The sequence below is a fragment of the Macrobrachium rosenbergii genome, chromosome 48 (genome assembly GCF_040412425.1).
Source record: "Macrobrachium rosenbergii isolate ZJJX-2024 chromosome 48, ASM4041242v1, whole genome shotgun sequence".
In the NCBI taxonomy this organism is placed as follows: Eukaryota; Metazoa; Arthropoda; class Malacostraca; order Decapoda; family Palaemonidae; genus Macrobrachium; species Macrobrachium rosenbergii.
This window is the reverse complement of record NC_089788.1, coordinates 55,702,644-55,723,829: the sequence shown is the minus strand read 5'-3', so window position 1 is coordinate 55,723,829 and position 21,186 is coordinate 55,702,644. Positions and strand designations below refer to the sequence as shown.

The 21,186-nt window shown below is 41.8% G+C and overlaps 1 long non-coding RNA gene across 1 annotated transcript; it reads left to right on the top strand.

Annotated features, from left to right (window-relative positions):
- Positions 1 to 2,405: 2,405 nt before the first annotated feature.
- On the top strand, positions 2,406 to 19,750 carry LOC136831417 (uncharacterized). The gene is made up of 2 exons (XR_010850865.1): positions 2,406 to 2,649; positions 16,239 to 19,750. It is a non-coding gene; the product is annotated as an uncharacterized lncRNA (long non-coding RNA).
- The last annotated feature ends 1,436 nt before the right edge of the window (positions 19,751 to 21,186 follow it).

The following is a 21,186-nucleotide window of genomic DNA, read 5'->3' as shown; positions in this document are numbered from 1 at the left end:
GAGCTACATGCCTCTTCTCTTGCAGCAAACCCTTTTGCATCATTTATCTTACATGATAATCCCTTGCATCATCTCTGATGAAGAATTTCTATGTAGACAATTTTAGTAAAACTTACAAGGATGTGTCAGTCTTGATGGATGAGTATCTGTATTAAATAGACTTGAAGATGCTAATATGCTCTACAAGAATGGGTCAGTAATGATTCAGAGTTTAACAGAACTATAGATGTTATCAAAGAAAGAGTGAACGTTTTGGTTTAGATATCAACACAAGATGAGATGTCACTGAAGGAAGTAAATTGTGAGTATAAAGGACCTTAACCAAGCGAAAGGTCTTATCAGTAATAGCTCGAATGTTTGATCCCCTCTAGGGATTATTGTCACCAATACAGGTGAGAGGTAACATTTTCTTAAACAGCCAGGAGTAACTGCATGGTGGGATGACCTCTTTGCCAGAATCATTATGTTCAAGGTTTGATGAAATTTGCAAGTGTATTAGAAATGCAGAAAGTTTAAAGTTTCCTAGGTTTGTTGTACATCCTGAATGTTCCTAATTATGTATTTTGTGATGCCTCTAACAAGGCATATGGAGTTGCTGCCCATGTGATTGATTTCCAAGAGAAGTGTGCAATTTACTGGTCAGCAGTGTAAAGCTGCACCAAACCCTAAACAGACTATTCCGCGTTTGGAATTGACAGCCTTGTCCTTGGGTGCGAAACTTGCTGGAAGATTAATGCAGAATAATGATTTGAGATTGAGTTCTTGCACTCTCTGGAGTGACTCCATGGTTTCTATTTGTTGGGTGAAGAACAATAATAGTAAAATTCCCTATGTACGAAACAGTCACTGAAATTAATGAATCAAGTTTCTCTACGGTATACCCTCTAAGGATAATCCAGCTGATATTCTATCCAGAGGTAGTATTTTAAAGGCAGATTTAGCGCAAAATTCCTTATGGTGGAATGGCCCTAAATGGCTTTTAACTGGTGATTATCCCCAATCTTTAGCTACAGAAACTGTGCATGTTAATGAAATTCTTTCAGAACCTAAGTTTGTTAACCCTCCAACCCCATTAATTGACATCCCACGTTAAGTTTGTTGTTAACGAAATGAAAGCACTTGTCCTCCTTGAACAGAAGCAACATTTTTCTACTACCAGAATGTACTCTCTGTGATAAGAATTCACATGGAGCAACCATGGATATTAAGAATTTCTAATCAGTTGAACTTATTTGTTGATGAGGAAAATCTAATTAGGTCTCAGGTCGCATGAAAAACGCTTCTCCCATGTCTTATGATACTCAGTGCCCAATGTTATTGCCTCTTCCAGAAGTTATTTAACAAAGTGTTGATAGTTGAACATTTGCATAGACATCATCACCATTGTGGTGTCAATTTGTACCATATTGTTGAGAGAAACTTTTGGGTACCAGCACGACAAGTTATCAAATCAATTGTCAAAGTGTGTTTTGGTGTCAGAAGTTAACCAAGAAACGGTTGTGTTTGCCTCCTCCTCCACCATTACCCACTAGATCTTTCCAAATCAGTAGGAGTTGATTATACTGGAAAGCATAATGTTTTGATCATGAGACTGGCTTGGAGGAGAAGGTCTTTATATGTGCTCTATATTGATGGCGCTGTGGTCCTACGAAGCTTTTCATGAATGGGTCAATGTCCAGAACAACTCCGCGGTGAGATATAAGAAAATAGGTCACACTATAATTTTCTACAATATAAAATAATAAAACTTGTCTCTGAACACTTTTGAGGAGATTCACCATATCCGAGATATTAATGATTATCTAATCGGCATCCTCGAAAATTTTCTAAGTCGTTTGTTTACATCCAGTAGGAGTTGGTTCGAAAATGAGGTTTTTACTGTAATGTTTCTCAGGAAGAGTGTAATGGTTCTCAGAAAAACTAGTTCCCATCGAATGATTTTCGATTTTTGACATAAGGTTAGACAATACCTGTCCCCAACCCTCCATAGCTAATATGGCAAAATTGTGAGTGTTTCCTCATCATAAGAAGTGGTCTAAAAAGCTTTAAATATGAAAAATATTACATTTACTTTTAATTTTGGTACTTTATGCATGCGGAGTTCTTTTCTGGACATTCACCTAATAATTTATATTTTCCTTGGGCAAAACACATCAAAACAAAAAAATTCATCTCAATACATGACCTTTGCAAATGCTTAATAAGAAAGAAAAATAATTAATCAAATTGGGACTTAAAAGTTAAGACAATACTGGCCCCCCAACCCCTCCATAGCTAATAGAGCAGAACTGTTACCAGTAAACACCCTAGGTTACGTTTGGTTGGTATTTTTAGGTTCTTTTAGTGCCCTATCATTTTCCAGCCATTTTTGCATGAAAAACCCAAAATGGTTTTTCATGCAAAAATGGCTAGCTGGAACCTTCCGAAATGCCTGACTGGAGTCTTCCGAAAAATTACCGAAAAGAGAAGCAATTCAAACTCTATTTTCATGAAATACAGTAAACTGGGATTCACTGAATGCAAGAAGATAGCCTAGTCATTTCAACAAGTTCATGTCAGGAAAACGGCAAATGTTACAAATTCATACGGCGTTGTAAAATGGTGCCCATCAAAAGGATTAAGTCCTACGGCATTACAGCGTTGCGTAAGGTTAGTTGAGATACTCGTTTCAACATCTGAGGAACATGTTTGCATTGCACAATGTTTGTTTGACTTTGATTAGTCTTTGAGGTTACTCTTGTGTTTTGTTCATTTGCCTGTGTATAGGCTAGTTTTAAACAATCTTAGCCTAATCGACACAAATAGCCCCACATTTTTTACTGTAGAGGTTTTTGTTTCATTCAAGTGTGTAAAATTTTGTGTAAAATGCAGAGCTTCTCACACAATAGCCAACTCGGTAATTCTAAGCCAGCTGTCCGCTGTGAGCTAGACTATGACAATTGACGTTTTCTATGTTACTTTACTTGCTTTACAAGAATTTAAAGTAATATTTTGTCGGCCGTTTGTAACTAAGCTGTCATTGACCTTTGAAGACTACGCGACTTGAATTGCCTAACGCAGGGTAGGCCTAAGCCAGCATTCTGCGGCAAGCCCCACCCCTCCATAGCTTCCATTTTCGGCAAAATTGTAACCAGTAAACACCCCTAAAAATACCAACATAATGTACCCTAGAGGTGTTTACTGATTACAATTTTGCCGTATTAGCTATGGAGGTGGGGGGGCGGGCTTGCCGCGGAATGCCAGCTTAGACCTACCCTACGTTAGGTAATTCAAGTCGTGTAGCCTTCAAAGGTCAATCACAGTTTAGTTACAACCGGGCGACAAAATATTACTTTAAATTCTTGTAAAGCAAGTAAAGTAACATAGAAAAACGCCAATTGCCACAGTCTGGCTCACCGCGGACAGCCGGCTTAGAATTACCACCAACTCTTGATTGGCAGTTGCTTCTTTAAATGTAGCCTGGGGTAGGTTAGTCCTGTTCCAGCTGGTGTTATCAAACTAGTCTAGGCCTAAGTAATGTTTACTGCAGGCTTAATTTCGAGTAATGAAAGTCTTCTGTTGGTTGTGAATCAAATTGTTGGATTTTCTTGAATAAAGTTGGGCCATTGCATGTATATTTTTTTTATGAAAATGTTTGCTGCAGCTGCTACTACATAAGTATTGTTTTTTAAATGATGAAATGGTAATTTTAAGCCAGCTGTCCGCGGTGAGCTAGATTATGGCAATTGACGTTTTTCTGTTATTTTACTTGCTTTACAAGAATTTAAAGTTATAAATTATTTTGTCGGCCGGCTGTAACTAAACTATAATTGACCTATGAAGACTACATGACTTGAATTACCTAATGAGGGGTAGGCTAGGTCTTAGCCGGCATTCCACGGCGAGCCCTCCACCCCCCTCCATAGCTAATACGGCAAAATTGTAACCAGTCAACACCCCTACGGTACGTTAGGTTGATATTTTTAGGGGTGTTTACTGGTTACAACTTTGCCGTATTAGCTATGGAGGGGGTTGGTGGACTCGTCGCGGAATGCCGGCTTAGATCTACACTGTCGGTAATGTAGTCTTCAAAGGTCAACTACAGTTTAGTTACAGCCAGCCGACAAAATATTACTTTAAATTCTTGTCAAGCAAGTAAAATAACATAGGAAAACGTCAATTGCCATAGCCTAGCTCACCGCAGACAGCTGGCTTAGAATTACCGATGAAATTTTTGCAATTTGTATTTTGCTGAAATTCAAAATATTTTATTTGTATTGGACCTATATAGGCTAGTAGGAAGTGTGAGAGAGGTGCAAAATAATGAGCAGGAAGACAAGTACTGCTGGTTTATTGATGAAAACGAGCTGCTTATAAAGTGGGATGCGGATGTCTGCGTAGTTCGCAGAGACCGCTGGTGCAAAGATTTACAGGTGACCTGAGGTCAAACTAATTCCGTACAAAAACAGGACAAGTTCATACAGAGAACATAGTGGTCAACAATGTCTGACATTCAACATAAATAACTCATTACTTTTACATAAAACAGGATTGTTTAGAAAGACAACATATATACAGTTTACAATTTTGATGATAAATATATATTCTGATCGACCTTAGGTCAATGAAAAGGTACCGCAGAAAACGGATGTTCTCTACAGAGAATGCATTGAGTTGGGACTTTACAGTACTTCCCCCCCCCCCCAAGACGGAGGCATCGTCTGATTAAACCAGGTATCTGCTGGGGCGACAAAGGGGGCCTCTCTTTCTCGATGTCAACTGGAGAGGGCGGTTGCCTTCCCTGGTGTCCTCTGCAGTGGTTTGTTGGGGTGCCTTTCTGTCAGCTTTCTGGTTTTTTCGGGGACGCTCTTGCCTCCTTCCTGCAACCGGGGTTGTTTGAGGGGCTGCCGCATCCCGCAGGAGATCTTGGGGTCTGCCTCCGTTGCCCCCTCTCCAGGAATGTGGGTTTTAGACGACCTATTGACACCCAGTCTTCCCGCCCATGGATGGATATTCAGAATGCCTTCTTGTTCCTTTCCAGTACAAGGAAAGGTCCCCTGTAGGGTCTAGTCAAAGGTGGGCGTACGGCATCGTCCCTGACGAAGACATGGGTGGGAAAGGACAGCCCAGGGGGCATGAAGGGGGATGTCCTATCGGTGAATGTCTTTTAGTAGGGGCGAACTTTCCAACCCTGTCTCAGAGCCTCTGTGTTCCTATGTCATCCCCGTCCTCTGCAACGAGTTCCCCTGGAACTACCAGTCTCTCCCTGTGGACTGTTTCCGCTGAGGAGGGGTCGCCTTTGGCTCTGGGGGCGGTTCTCAACCCGAGGAGGACCCAAGGCAGCTGGTACTTCCAGTTTTCAGAGGAGCAACGAGCCATGAGGGACACCTTCAGAGACCTGTGGAACCTTTCCACCATTCCATTGGCTGCGGGGTTGTAGGCGGTGGTGCTGTGGTGAGTGGTCCCCATTAGACGTGCCAGGAAAGCGGGTCCCCTGTCTGTCATTATGTCGTCTGGGACACCGAACCGGCTGATCCAGCTGGAGAGGAGGGCTTTCGCGCATGCACTGGAGGTGGCTTCTTCCATGGGCGTAGCTTCGGGCCACCTGGTGGAGCGGTCGACGACTGTCAGAAGGTATCTGGCTCCTCCTGATGGGGGAAGAGGTCCTACTACGTCGACGTGGATGTGCCCAAAACGTCTCTTTGGCTGGGGGAATTGCCCACCCCCGATTCGGTGTGCTGTCCCACTTTGCTTGTCTGACACTGCATACACTGTCTTGCCCAGGCCATCGTGTCTTTCTGTATGCCGTGCCAGACGAACTTCTCCGTCAGTAGTCTGGCTGTTGTCCTTCCAGAGGGGTGGTGGGATAGGCCATGGATGATGTTGAAAACCAGCCAACGTCTGGAGGTGGGTACCAGGGGGCGGGGGCGTCCGGTACTGACATCGCTCAGTAATGTTGATCCTCCTGAGCCGAAGGGCACATCCTTCCACTTCAGCGACGTGACAGCTGTACGGTAGGCTGGGGTCTCAGGGTCAGCAGCTTGTTTGCGGGAGAGTTCCTTGTAATCAATCCCGAGCTGTATGGAATTGATCTCGATCATCGAGAGGGCGTCGGCAACCGGGTTCTTCCTGCTGGTGCAGGTGAACTCCGCGATGGCTGCGATGTGCTGGTGCTGCCCAGAGGACCATGCGTCGCCCAGCTTCGTGAAGGCGTGGACCAGCGGCTGGTGGTCGGTCCAAATTGTGATGGGCGTCCCCTCCATGAGGAACTTGAAGTGCCATACCGCCTGGTATGCTGCGAGGATTTCTTGGTCGAAGGTGCTGTAGCGGGACTCAGCGGGGTGTAGCCTCCTACTGAAGAAGGCGATGGGCTGAGGGGTCCCTCTGATGACCTGTTCCAGGACTGCTCCGCAGGTGACGTTGCTGGTGTCCGTCATCAGCTGGAGGGGAGTGCTGGGGTCCTGGTAGGCCAAAGATGTTGCTTTGGCGAGGGCGGCCTTCGTCAGGAGGAAAGCCTTCTGCTGGTCGGTGCCCCACGCTAAGGTCTTTGGACATCCCTTCAGGACATCCGTCAGGGGGGCCATGGTGTAAGCAATCCCCGGGATGAATCTTCTGTAGTAGTTGACCATCCTGAGGAATTCTTGTACGGCCCTGATGGAGGTAGGAGTGGGGAACTTCTCGACGGCTTCGACCTTTGACGACATTGGGCGGACGCCTCCCGGGGATATCTCACGGCCCAGGAACTCCACCTTCTCAACGCCGAAGGTGCATTTGTCAAACCTGACGACAAGGCCACTTTCCTGCAGGCTCTGCAGGACCTTCCAGATGTGTCGCAGGTGTTCCTCCCAGAATCTGGAAAAGATTAGGATATCGTCAACGTAGCAGACGCAGAAGTCCAGGTCCCCCAGGATGCTGGCCATCAATCTCTAGAAGGTCGTGCCTGCATTCCTCAGGCCGAAGGTGGAGAAGGCGAAGACGTAGGACCCAAAGGGCGTGATGATGGCGGTTTTGGGGATGTCTTCCGGCGCTACTGGGACCTGAAAATAAGATTTTGGTAGGTCCATTTTTTAGAATATCTTGGCCCCGCGGAAAGAGGCCGTCAGGTCCTGCATGTTCGGCAGTGGGTAGTGGTCCGGTTATGTTGCCAGGTTCAGCCGCCTGTAGTCGCCACAGGGCCTCCAGGTGCCGTCCGCTTTCTGCACAATGTGAAGAGGCCCACGGGCTGGGAGCCTTTTAGCATATGCCCATCCTTTCCATCTCTGTGAAGGCCTTTTTGGCCTCCTGAAGGCGCTGCGCGGGAAGCCGTCGGAACTTCGCATGTGTCGGGGGACCTTTCGTTTTGATGTAGTGGTATATCCCGTATTTGGCAGGAGTCCTGGGCATCTGGCGGAGATCGGGTTTGAAGACATCCAGGAACTCCTTCAGGAGGGAACCATACTGGTGGGGCACGATGGAACAGATGGCAGGCTCCCTGGGGCATGGTGACAAGGGCAGGGACTGGTAGGACTGGGTGTCCAGCAGGCGTTTGCGGCCGACGTTGACTGCTGGACTGAAGTGGGCGAGGAAATCCACCCCCAGGAGTGGAGTCCTGACGTCCGCAGTGATGAACTCCCAGCTGTACCCCCAGCCAAGGATGGAGATCGACAGGAGCTTGGTGCCATAGGTTAGGATGGGGGACCCGTTTGCGGCCGTCAGGCAGGTAGTCGGGTCCGGTGGTTGTCTGCGGTCCTCTCCTGAAGGTGGAAACAGCAAACGCATGGCTCCAGTGTCGACCAACGTCATCCTGCCGGAGATCGCGTCGCGAACATAGAACCTTAATAGTAAGGGGCCCTGTGTATTTTTGTTGTTGCTGCCACGGCAGCCTATAGGGTTGGCCGCCGCTGCCTCTGTTTTTTGAAGGGAAGAAAGGGCAGGGGGCTTCGCACCTCCGGGCGGCTCTCCCAAACTTCTGGTGGAAGTAGCATAGCCCCGGCCCCTCCCTCTTCTGCTGGCGGGACAACCTTTTCTGCTCAACAGAGTTGACGGGCTCTGTGGTGGGGTCCTCCGGCAGGAGGCAGTTGGCAGAGTGTGCAGGCGTGGTCGCCCGCTTGGCCGCCTTCGTGGAGTCCGTCAACTGCTGTGCCAACCTGATTAGGTCCTCAACAGGCAGGGTGTACACGTCCATGATCTGCCCAGGGACCTCCGGCAGTAGCTGCCGCAGGAAGATCTCCCTCGACAGACTGATTTCCTTGTGCCTGCCGCTGCTGTCAGTCTCGGGGAAGAGAAGGAGGTCCTGGAGGCGTGCCACTCTTCCAAGAGGTTTCCCTCCTGCCGGGGGTTGAGGGCGAGGTCGAGGGCGCGGGCAGATCTCTCAGAGACCGGCAGGGAGCAGGTCTCAACGAGAGTGGATTTCAGTTCTTGGAAGGTGGCGGGGACCAACGTTGTCATCAACCAAGGGGCGATCTTCTTATATATCTCCTCTGGGAGGGCGTTAATGGGCGTTAATGGCTATGTCCGTCTTCAACACCTTGTCAGTCAGGCCTGCTATTCTGAATTGCCTCGCGACACTGTAGAACCAAGACGCTGTGTTCTCCCTGGTGAATGGCGGCAGCTTTATGTTAAGGACCATCTTTGGTTGGTCTGTCAGGGGGGTCATCGCATGGGGCAGCGGTACTGGTGTGGAGGTGTGTGCGGGAGGGGGTTGCGAGAGGGAGATGTGAGCCTCCAAGAGGTTCACGGTAATTTGTACGTGATTGGGAACGTCTCCGTCCATGCTCTTTTCGCGCTCTCACTTGGAGTGTATGGGAACACTCACGCCAATACACACTGGGGAAGTGTGCCATGTGAGTCCGCTAATGACACTAGAGACCTGCCGACGAGGGTCGGTTAACGCCCGAACGCTTTGTTAGAGTGCCGTAGTTAGTCCGCTAGGGGCGTGGATTAGGTTCATTGGGCCAAGACTTAGTCGCCGTTTGGGTCTGTTTATGGCTTCCGGGAACCACCCCAGGGGTCACCACTGTGAGAGAGGTGCAAAATAATGAGCAGGAAGACAAGTACTGCTGGTTTATTGATGAAAACGAGCTGCTTATAAAGCGGGATGTGGATGTCTGCGTAGTTCGCACAGACTGCTGGTGCAAAGATTTACAGGTGACCTGAGGTCAAACTAATTCCATACAAAAACAGGACAGGTTCATACAAAGAACATAGTGATCAACAATGTCTGACGTATAACATTAATAACTCGTTACTTGTACGTAAAACATGATTGTTTAGAAAGACAACATATATACAGTTTACAATTTTGATAATAAATATATATTCCGATTGACCTTAGGTCGATGAAAAGGCACTGCAGAAAACGGGATGTTCTCTACAGAGAATGCGTTGAGCGGGGACTTTGCAGAAGCACAGTTCTTCAGATTCTTTTAGATTTTGTTAACCTTATAGGCCTACACTAATGCCTTTTGAACGTACCTGAGCATTTTTCCAAAATGCCAACTTTACAGCATCTCTTGACACCTCTCGTTAAGAACTGAGCTGGCGAAGCCTTAATATTACTATTTTCTTAGGGAAACTTGATGCCCTTTCTGAGGATGAATTTTTCCATTTCTCCCATCATAAAGAAACTATCAGAGTATCGACAGATGATTCAAATTGGGATTGAAGAAAGTTTAGATGTATTCTTAGTTAAGGATGTCACTGATAATCATAGCAAAGTAAAGGAAATTACCCAACAAGTAGATTATAATGATCAGATTCTTAACAAATTGGCTGGGATGAAACAAGGCTACAGATCAAATCTCAACCTAATGGTTGAGCCTGTAATGGTGTCAAACTGCCTGAACTGACTTGTAAGAGTTTAATGAGGAATCTGTTGGTAAATTATTTCAAAATTCTGTTGCAATTTAACAAATGTATAGGTACTTGTAGAAGATTGTCGGATTCTTATAAACTTACATATTAGTGCAGTATTTTTTTGGGGTATGCTTTCAAGGTAATTTCTAATCTTTCCATTTCTTCCTGTAGGGGAACAATGCTGTCTGCACCTCACACAGTGCACTGTAGGCATTATTTGAGAAAGACTGGAATTGCTTGTAGGGTGATTAGGTATTGAGGAATTGGTTACTGGTTAGGTAGGTTCATCCAGTAGAGTGTTGTTTCAGAGACTGAAGTTAACGACCAGTGTGTACAGTAAATTTTGTAAATAAATCTGTGGGTTAAAAAGTGATTGTAAGACTTGAGCAAGCCAATTGCTCTTGCTCTGTACCTCTCAATATCATCGACTTCCTAAGAAAAAAATCCAAATGTTTAAGATGCTATTTCCCTTGCTCTTGTAGCCCCTATGAAATGTAGAAGTTTGGATACAGGGAAGGTCATTTGGCATTCTGAGGCAGAATCTCTTCTACACTCATTGTGGGAATGACTTGCAATGTAGATGGCAGGTGTAATGAGTGGGTTTGGGGTAATGACTTGTGATGTAATGAGTGTGTTTTGGGGGAATGACTTGTGATGTAGATGACTGGTGTAATGAGTGTGTTTTGGGGGAATGACTTGTAATGTCGATGACTGGTGTAATGAGTGTGTATCTTGGACAAAAGAGGAAATGCATGCATATGTTAAGGCTCGGAAATGTAGGGAGTCTGATAGATTGTGTAAGCAACTTGTTAGACCAGGATTTAAAACTATTGATATTCAATTCCTTCTTTGACTCCCTCTCCTACTTAATACTTCTTCCACCACCACCTCCACTTAAATCTGTTGCTCCCCAGTTAGCTCAGGATCCATGAATAGATGGTTATTGCAGGATATGGGTTTAGTCTTTGCTTCATTATGCAGAATTCCATGGTTTATTACAGATCAGAATGATTCAAATGTTTTGCGTTTCCCTTCAAGTGGTGAGGTGTCGGTGGCTGCTTCTGTTTGTGTCCCTCCTCTGGGCTACCCTGGGATAGTGGGACTGTTTCCTTACCAGGGAACCAAGAGGTGGTGTGCTCTCTGACCCATCTCTTGTTCTGTGTAAATCTTTCCCTTGAAGATCTGGCTTAATGATCTGCCATAAGTTTTCTATTGCACTTAGACCTGTTGCCAGGCCAGTCATTAATATAATTCACTTGACAGTTATCAAGCCACTAAATAACAGTCTTGGCTGTATAAGCTCTGGCCCCATCCTGCTGGAAGACAGTGGTCCTGGTACTCTCATCAAATGCGTCAGGCAAGACATCACACAAAAGCTCCAAGTAATTGTGTTGATTCACTTTAACATTCTTTTCAAATATATGGAGCTTTGCTACAACATATCCTGTAAGTGAATCGGGGTGTTTAACTGTCCCTTCAAGGTATTGAGGGTCAAGAGGGTTGGTTACTTCCTGCCTTCTGGTAAGCATTTCCACCCCTGTTGCATGTGACTGTAAAAGTGGATTCACCAGACCACAGCAAACTCATCCTTTGAGACTCATCCCACACACTAAATTTCTTGGCAAAACTGACCCTTTTGCACCTCTGCATAAAGTTGAGAATTGGCTTGTTAACCAGGCAATGGCTGGGTTTGATCGTTGTAATTTTTCTTGCTGTTAATCGTGGATTAGATTCCAACTGATGTTTCACAATAGTTGTTTAACAGTGACTGTTAGTCCTTTTGGGCATACCTTCCTGGTAAAATCTGGCAACCCAGCACCGAACAGAATGGCTGCTTACACCAGTTTGCTCTGCTGTTTGTTTCATTTTCAGACCAGCTTCCTTCAAAGCACATACCTGTGCTATTACCTGATCACTTAAATCCTTGTTTCTGCCTATATCTAGGGCACAGGTGGTCCTTAAGTGCGAGCCAGTGGGTAAAAACAGGAGCCAGAAGTGGAACAACAAAGGACAAAAAACGGCTTCTAACAGTCCAAGCCATGAACAAAGTGCTTTCTCATTGCTACCATTCTAAGATCCCTTTCCCGACTCCCAGGAAGTGGCCTAATGCAGTGACGCAATTTCTTCCAATATATTTGTTAAGTTCAAAATTTGACAAGATGATAGTCTGCTCTGCGGACTGTCGAGTACTTTATATCCAGGTATATTTTTGGGATTCACAAGAGATCACTGAAATTAGAATGAGAATTTTACAGAATGATTGTATTCAATGCAACATCGGTGAATTATTAGATGATGTTCTAAGACAACACAACCAATACATTATGACCCTTCATCATGCTAAAGAAGAGATAAAATACTTTCCTGAAGCAAGAATTGAAATTGCACCTAATAAGAAACCAGCCCAAGAACATGAATGGAGGTTTGATAATCAAATTGTCAACGAAGTGGCTGCCATGATTCAAAATAAGAATGAGCCACCTTCAACCTCACGGCACATTGTCCTTACTCAGAGAGGAGGACAACTGCAAACTATATCCAAGTCCCACCAATCATATGATCCTCTTCCGTACGTACTCATATTCTTTCCATTTGGAGAGGGTGGTTGGCATCAACAAATGCAAATGACCAATAACAAAATACTGACTGTATTGTCCATATCAACTAATGGACCATGAAAATGAATTCAGTCATCTATTAAGAGGTGGATAAAACTGAATCCTCAAGGTGTTCTCTAAACTTCAAAGTCAGTTTAGATTTGCCTTTCTTTTCAACGGCTCTTCATTCCTCATACTGTGGCTGAGACTGAGTTGAGGATTTGCCGATTCCTGCTTTGACTTTGCTTTTTATTTCTTTTCTTTTGTTTTTTCTTTATTTTATTGTGTCTCTCTTACTTTCAGTGTTATTGTTACTCTTTTCTTTTGTACATTGTCAGTTCCATGTTTTTTCATTTTAAGCTGTTTTCCTGCAGTACTGAAAAATATTCATAAATATTCTTATACATATACTGTCTTTCCTTTTTGCTTTATGTTTATTAATTAATCAAATGCCAGTTGCTTTTATTTATGTATCAGAAAGGTAGAAATAGAGTGGTCTTTACAGTTTTTGATCATCTGTGTTTTGAGTTTATTCCAGATCATGGCTCAAATAGTAGTGAAAAGACCAATATGAGTGAATGAAACTGATGATAGAAATAAAAGCAAGTCTGGGTCCAGTAGAACTACAAGAATAAGAACTGAAACAGAAGAACAACAAGCAATCCATCTCCAACGACAAAGAGAGAGGAACAGACGTAGAATAAAAAAGGGAGCAGCGCCTAAGAAACCAGCAAGAAAGGCAAAACAGACAGAGAGACACAAGATGAGAAAGATGGGCAACTTAACAGTCGGAGAGAAAGACAAAGACAAAATATAGAGATGGAGAGAGAGAGAGATAAGCGACTCATTAAAAAGCACATCGACTCATTCGGCAACACAAGAAATAGTTGAGGAGGAGGCAAAATCTGTTTGCAGATGTTGGATGTATGAGTAAGGTTTGTCCTCACTGTAGAGCTCATCTGTTTCTTGGAGAAACTGCCATTTTGCTGTATGAATGGAAAAGTTAGATTAAAATCCCTCCACGCTTTGCCCCCTGAAATCCATCATTTATTCATCAGCGATCAGCACATTGCAATTGAATTTAAGAAAAACCTAAGACAGTATGACTGTCTTTTCCAAGTGACATCTTTTGGAGCCAAGGAAATAACTTCTAGAAATGGTTGGAATCCTTCTGTCTTGATCCAAGGTCAGGTTCATCATTATATTGGATCACTAATTCCTGAACCCGACAAACAAGCTAAATCTATCCAGCTATAATTTATGGATTCACAAGAGAACACTGAAATTAGAAAGAGAACATTACAGAATGATGGTATTCAACACAACATTGGTGAACTATTAGAATGGTGTTCTAAGAAGACACAACCAATGCATTATGACCCTTTGGTATGCTAAAGAAGAAGCAAGAAACCTTCCTGAAGCAAGAATTGAAATCGCACCTAATAAGAAGCCAGCTCAAGAACATGAGAGTAGGTTCAATAATTCAACGAAGTGGCTGTCATTCAAAATAATAATGTGCCACCATCAACCTCACAGCACATTGTGCTTACTCAGAGAAGAGGACAACTGCAAACTATATCCGAGTTCCACCAATCATGTGATCCTCTTCAGCACCCTCTATTCTTTCTACCTGGAGAGGATGGTTGGCATCAACAAATGCAAATGACCAATAACAAAAAACTTACTGTATTGCGTTGTTATGCTTATAGACTAATGGACCATGAAAATGAATTCAATCATCTAAAGAGGTGGGCAGAACTGAATCCTCAAGATGTTCTCCAAACTTCAAAGTCAATTTGGATTTGCCTCTTTTCAACAGCTTTTCATTCCTCATACTGTGGCTGAGACGCTGGGTTAAGGATTTGCCGATTCCTACTTTGACCGCTTTTTCTTTTTCATTTGTTTTTTCTCTCTCTCCAAACACTGTTTAATGTATCTTTTACTTTAAGTGTTATTGTGACACTTTTGTACATTTTCAGCTATTTTCCCACAGTATTGTAAAATATAAATATTCTTATATGTTTCCTTTTTGCTTTTATGTTTATTAATTAATCAAATATCAGTTGCTTTTATTTATATATCAAAAAGGCATAAATAGAGTGGTCTTTACATTTTTGATCATCCGTGTTTTGGGTTTATTCCAGATCATGGCTCAAAGTGGAGTTAAAAGACCAAAATGGGGGAATGAAACTAATGATAGAAATCAAAAAGAGGCTGGGCCGAGTAGAACTACAAGAATAAGAACTGAAACATTAGAACAACAAGCTATCTATCTCTAACGACAAAGAGAGAGGAACAGATGTAGATTAAGAAAGGAAGCAGCTCCTAAGAAACTAGCAAGAAAGGCAAAAACAAAATAGAGATAGACAGAAGATGAGAAAGATGGGCGGCTTAACAGTCAGAGAGAGAGACAAAAACAAAATAGAGATAGAGGCAGAAGATAGGAGATATGGGCAACGTAGCAGTCAGAGAGAAAGACAAAGACAAAATAGAGATAGAGATAGACAGAAGCGGAAAAAGAGGAGCGACTCATTCAGCAGCACATAAGAAAACATTTGAAGAGGAGGCAAAATCTCTTTGGAGATGTTGGATGTGTGAATAAGATTTGTCCTCCTTGTAGAGCTCATCTGTTTCTTGGAGAAACTGCCAATTTTTGCTTTATGAATGGAAAAGTTAGATTAGAAAATATCCATGCTTTGCCCCCTGAAATCCATCATTTATTTAGCAGTGATCAGAACATTGCAAATGAATTTAGGGAGACCCTAAGACAGTATAACTGTCTTTTCCAAATGACATCTTTAGGAGCCAATGAAATAACTTCTAGAAATGGTTTGAATCCTTCTGTCTTAATCCAAGGGCAGGTTCATCATTATATTGGATCAATAATTCCTGAACCCGATGAACAAGCTAAATACTGTATATGCAGTTGTATTTTTCTGGATTCACAAGTGATGGTATTCAATGCAACATTGGTGAATTATTAGAAGATGTGCTAAGACAACACAGCCAGTACAGTATGGCCCTCTGGCATGCTAAAGAAGAAATGAGAAACTTTCCTGAAGCAAGAATTGAAATTGCATCTAATAAGAGGTCAGCTCAAGAACTTGAGAGTGGGTTCAATAATCGAACTGTCAACGAAGTGGCTGTCATTCAAAATAATAATGAGCCACCATCAACCTCATGGCACATTGTGCTTACTTCGAGAGGAGGACAACTGCAAGCTATATCCGAGTCCCACCGATCATATGATCCTCTTCAGTACGTACTCATATTCTTTCCATTTGGAGAGGACGGTTGGCATCAACAAATGCAAATGACCAGTAACAAAAAACTGACTGTATTGCATTATTATGCTTGTAGACTAATGGACCAAGAAAATGAATTCAATCATATGTTAAGAGGTTGGCAGAACTGAATCCTCAAGATGTTCTCCAAACTTCAAAGTCAATTTGGATTTGCCTTTCTTTTCAACAGCTTTTCATTCATTGTACTGTGGCCGAGAATTTGGGTTAAGGATTTGCAGATTCCTGCTTTGACGTAGCTTTTTCTTTTTCTTTTGTGTTTTCTTTCTCTCTGAACACTGTTTAATGTGTCTCTTTTACTGTGTTATTGTTACACTTTTCTTTTGTACATTTTCAGCTCCATGTCTTTTTTTCATTTTAAGCTATTTTCTTGCAGTACTGTAAAATATAAATATTCTTATACATTTCCTTTTTTGCTTTGTTTATTAATTAATCAAATATCAGTTGCTTTTATTTATATATCGAAAGGCCATAGCTAGAGTGGTCTCTACAGTTTTTGATCATCCATGTTTTTGGTTTATTCCAGATCATGGCTCAAAGAGGAGTTAAAAGACCAATATGGGTGAATGAAACTGATGATAGAAATCAAAGCGAGTCACAGCCGAGTAGAAGTACAGTACAAGAATAAGAACTGAACAGAAGAACGAGCAATCTGTCTCCAACAACAAAGAGGGGAGGAACAGATGTAGAATAAGAAAGGAAACTAGCAAGAAAGACAAAGATAAAATAGATATAGAGGCAGATGAGAGAGAGATGGGCAACTTAACAGTCAGAGAGAAAGACAAAGACAAAATAGAGGCAGAGAGAGAGCGAGGAGCGACTCATTCAACAGCACATAAGAAATCATTTGAAGAAGAGCAAATCTCTTTGCAGATGTTGGGCATGTGAATAAGATTTCTCCTCATTGTAGAGCTCATCAATTTTTGCTGTATGAATGGAAAAGTTAGATTAAAAAATCTCCATGTTTTGCCCCCTGAAATCCATCATTTATTCAGCAGCAATCAGCCCATTGCAAATGGATTTAGGGAGAACCTAAGACAGTATAACTTGTCTTTTCCAAATGACATCTTTTGGGGCCAAGGAAATAACTTCTAGAAATGGTTTGAATCCTTCTGTCTTAATCCACAGTCAGGTTCATCATTATATTGGATCACTAATTCCTGAACTTGATGAACAAGCTAAATATATCCAGCTATATTTTTTGGATTCACAAGAGAACACTGAAATTAGAATGAGAATTTGATAAAATGGTGGTATTCAATGCAACATTGTTACATTATTAGATGTTCATAGACAACACAACCAATACATTATGACTGTTCGGCATGCTAAGGAAGAAATAAGAAACTTTCCTGAAGTAAGAGTTGAAATTGCACCTAATAAGAGGCCAGCTCAAGAACATGAGAGTGGCTGTCACTCAAAATAATAGAGACACACCATCAACCTCATGGCACGTTGTTCTTACTCAGAGAGGAGGACAACTGCAAGCTATATCCGAGTTCCACCAATCATATGAGCCTCGTCAGTACATCCTTTTCTTTCCATCTGGAGAGGACGGTTGGCATCAACAAATGAAATTAAGCAATAACAAAAAACTGACTGTATTGCATATTATGCATATCGACTAATGGACCATGAAAATGAATTCAGTTATCTGTAAAGAGGTGGGCGTTAATTTCAACAGTTCATGGTTGATATGGCTGCAAAAATTGAAGCTGAGAGGCGCTAGGTCTTCATGACCTAAATTTCATAATCAAACAGTCATTCCACTCTGAGATCTACCACATACAGAGGATTTGTTTATGTACTAAATGATGATGATGGTGATTTGAGTAATATTTGAAGAAGAATAATTCTCTAAATGATGATGATGGTGATTTGAGTAATATTTGAAGAAGAATAATTCTCTAACACTTTTTGGTGGACCTAGATATATTATGGAACAGTGTCAAGATGCCTTGATGTATATTCGAAGGTATGGAAATGGTACTTTTTTCATCACAATGACATGCAACTCTAACTGGCCCAAAATAAAGGAGAATCATTTTTTGAACCAACAACCCAGTGACAGAACTGATTTGATTACTTGTGTGTTTGACCTAAAGAGGAAACTTTTCATTAAGTACTTAACTGGTACTCATGTACTGTTGGGTAATTGTGTTGCCTATGTGCTCGTGTTGAATACCAGAAGCGAGATCTTCCACACTTGCAATGTTTGCAGTGGATGGATGAAACCTCAAAACCCAGACCACAAGACTGTGAGAGATTTGTGCAGGCTGAGATTCCTGACTACAGTATAATGAAGACCCTGAGGGGTACCAATTAGTTTTGAAGCACATGATCCAGGGTCCTTATTGCTCTAACACCATGTTGGAAGGACAGACGTTGTAGCAAGAGGTATCCCAAGCCTTATAGTGAGCATACAAGGTGTGGATAGGATTCTTATCCATTTACAAATGTTGATCTGAAATGGGTGGAAATCATGGCCATCAAGAAGGGAGACCACACAACATTATGGCTGTTCCCCATAAATTGCAGCTATTCAGGAAATTCAGTTGTCATTTTAAATGTCAAAATATGCTCCTCTATGAACTCGGTTAAATATGTTAAGTACACAACGAAAGGTTGTTTATGGAGTGAATAGAGGATGGAGTGGCGCAGTACTTAACTGGCAGGTATATTGGCCCATCGGAGGTGGTTTCTGCTATTCTTAGCTTTCCCATTTGTACTAGGAAACCTGCTGTGATTCATCTACAAGTGCGTCTTCCTTAGCAACAAGAAGTCATCTTTCAAGAAAATGGAGCTATCCATGACACCCGTATGCTGAAAACTACATTTATAGAGTTCTTTGATCTTTGTGCTCGTGACCCTTTCGCAAGAACACTGTACTGTATTATGTAAACATTCCAAGATTCTATGTGTGGAATAACAAAAGATGAGAAAGAAGAAATGTAGGAAAGAGAATAGAACTGCACACTGGAATATTTGTAGCAAATGTTCTAGGATAAGTATACACAGTTTCTCTCAAGACTGGCAACTTGTACTTCATGAGATTAATTCATCATGTCAAAGACCGTGTCTTTCAATGAACTGAAAACAGTCATTGATGAGATCTTGCCTTCATTCAAAGATGCATGCAGAGAGGATTCCTGCCTATGATTTTCACTGGCTGCACACAATGGAAGATGCAGAAAAAACAAGACTTCCCAAGGGTATGAGATTTATTTTTTGTGTTCCTTATAAATTCTGAAATTAACAAACCCATTGATGTATGGGAAAGATTTAAGGATGTGATGTCACAAGATTTTCTTTGTGGAACAAAGAGCAATGAATGATTTTGATTTATTGATAGATGAAAGCCACTATGATCAAGCCCCCTCATATCTGCAAGAAAAGCTTGACACATTTGGCAAAAAGCTACAAGAGTTCAACTTACCAATGCCTCAAAATATACATGTTCAGCACGATGTCAACATGAGAGAGTTGCTTTTTGAACAGCAGTACAGCATACGAGAACATGTGAGTTTGTGGAACAAATGGAACCTTTGCTGATTAATGAGCAAAAAATCATATATAATTTTGCTTGTGGCTGCCTAAACAGAGATATATCAGCAGTGATCTTCATAGATGCTCCAGGAGGCACAGGGAAAACCTTCCTCATCAACTCAATCTTGCTAAAGTCACTGCTGCAGCAGTGGTAACATTGCTGTTGCTGTGGCATCATTTGGAATAGCAGCAACATTGATGCCCAAAGGGAGAACAGCACATTCAAGATTCAGAATCCCTCTTGCAGTCTAAGAAATGAGCTATGCAATTTTGATTAAAACTCAGACACTGCAAATTTGTTCAAAAACACTAAGATCATCGTGTGGGATGAGTGTCCAATGATGAGAAGAGAGAGTTTTGATCGAACATTACAGGAAGTCTGCAACAGTTTCGCCACATTTCCACACCACTGACTTCCACGCTCACCTAAATTTTTAAGTCCTTTAACCATCGGTAAAATCTAACGTATATAAAATGATATATGCTTTCCTTCACAATCTAAAGAACATTTCCCATAAACTTCCCTTAAGTTAATCACAATCACTTTTTACGTTTAATAAAACAATTTTAAATAGATTTAACTTACATTAATTAGATGGAAACCTAAAGCTTACATTAATTAGATGGAAACCTAAAGCTGCTGTCACTCTGTTGTTGTCTACAATCGATGTGTCAATCAAGACATCGCTCGATTGGCTTCTGGTGCTTCATGACTCTGTGCAAACAACCATGCACAGTCATATTTATATAAACATATATAAATATGCAAATGACCGAGAATATAGGTCAATGAATTGTATAATATAAGAAACTAATATATCTGACCACAATAAACCCCTAACAAGAGAGGAAATTTTTTCCACGCTTGGTGTTGCAGACCATAAAATGAAGACCCCACTTCTGCAATTGATCATCTTGTGCATCAAAACTTCCACACCAGAGGCCACATTTCCACATTTTGCCATCACTGGTCTGCAATAACCCTACTGTATACCCTTTGGAGGAATTTTGACAATCTGCAATGGTGACTTTTGGCAGCTCCTCCCTGTAGTTAGGAGAGCCAGTGACACAGATGTTGAGAATGGATTTTGCAATTTGTGGCCTACGTTTCGACAATTTGAATTAAAAACATACAAGGGCATTGATGAAGATGGATAGACATATTCACGATTTTTAACAGATGTTGGAGAAGATAAACTTCAAAAGAATTACTTACAGTGGTGAAACTGAATTGCTTGTAGAGATAGTATTACCCATGAGAACAATCGAAGAAACTTGATTTCATATATCTTTCATTTGATAATCCCCCCAAATTTTTTCTAAAAATGTTTTAGAAAAAAGTTCAGAGGATTATCAAATGAGGATATATGAAATAAAGAGTTTTAGTGCCACTTAATGAATCTGTTAGAAAAATCATTTCCATATGCATGCGTTTTCCTGGCATCATCAAAGAATATTCTTCATTCAATTGTGTGTGTGTGTGATGGTACAAACACAACTCATTTCCCTTTAGAGTTTTTCGACTCCATGGAGGTGTCAGGATTACCACCTCATAAACTGGAACAGAAAAAAGGCTCTCCCATTATCTTGATAAGAAACTTGGATCCTCCATGCCTGTGCAACGGTACACACTTGATAATTGAGGAATTGTACGAAAATTTAATAGTAGCCAAAATTGTTACATCTGCATTCAAAGATGAAATAGTTCTCATTCCAAGAATAAAACTTTTTAATATCAGAAAGTGACGGCATTCCACTACAGTTTCCAATTCAGTCATGTTTTGCCATGACTATTGATAAACCACAAGATCAAACAATGGACATGTTTTGATTTACCTTGAGAAGCCTGTATTTCAGCATGTAATTATACAGTAGCACTAAGCCGAGTGAGAAGAAAAGAAAATGCCAAAGTTTTTGTTAAAAATGTA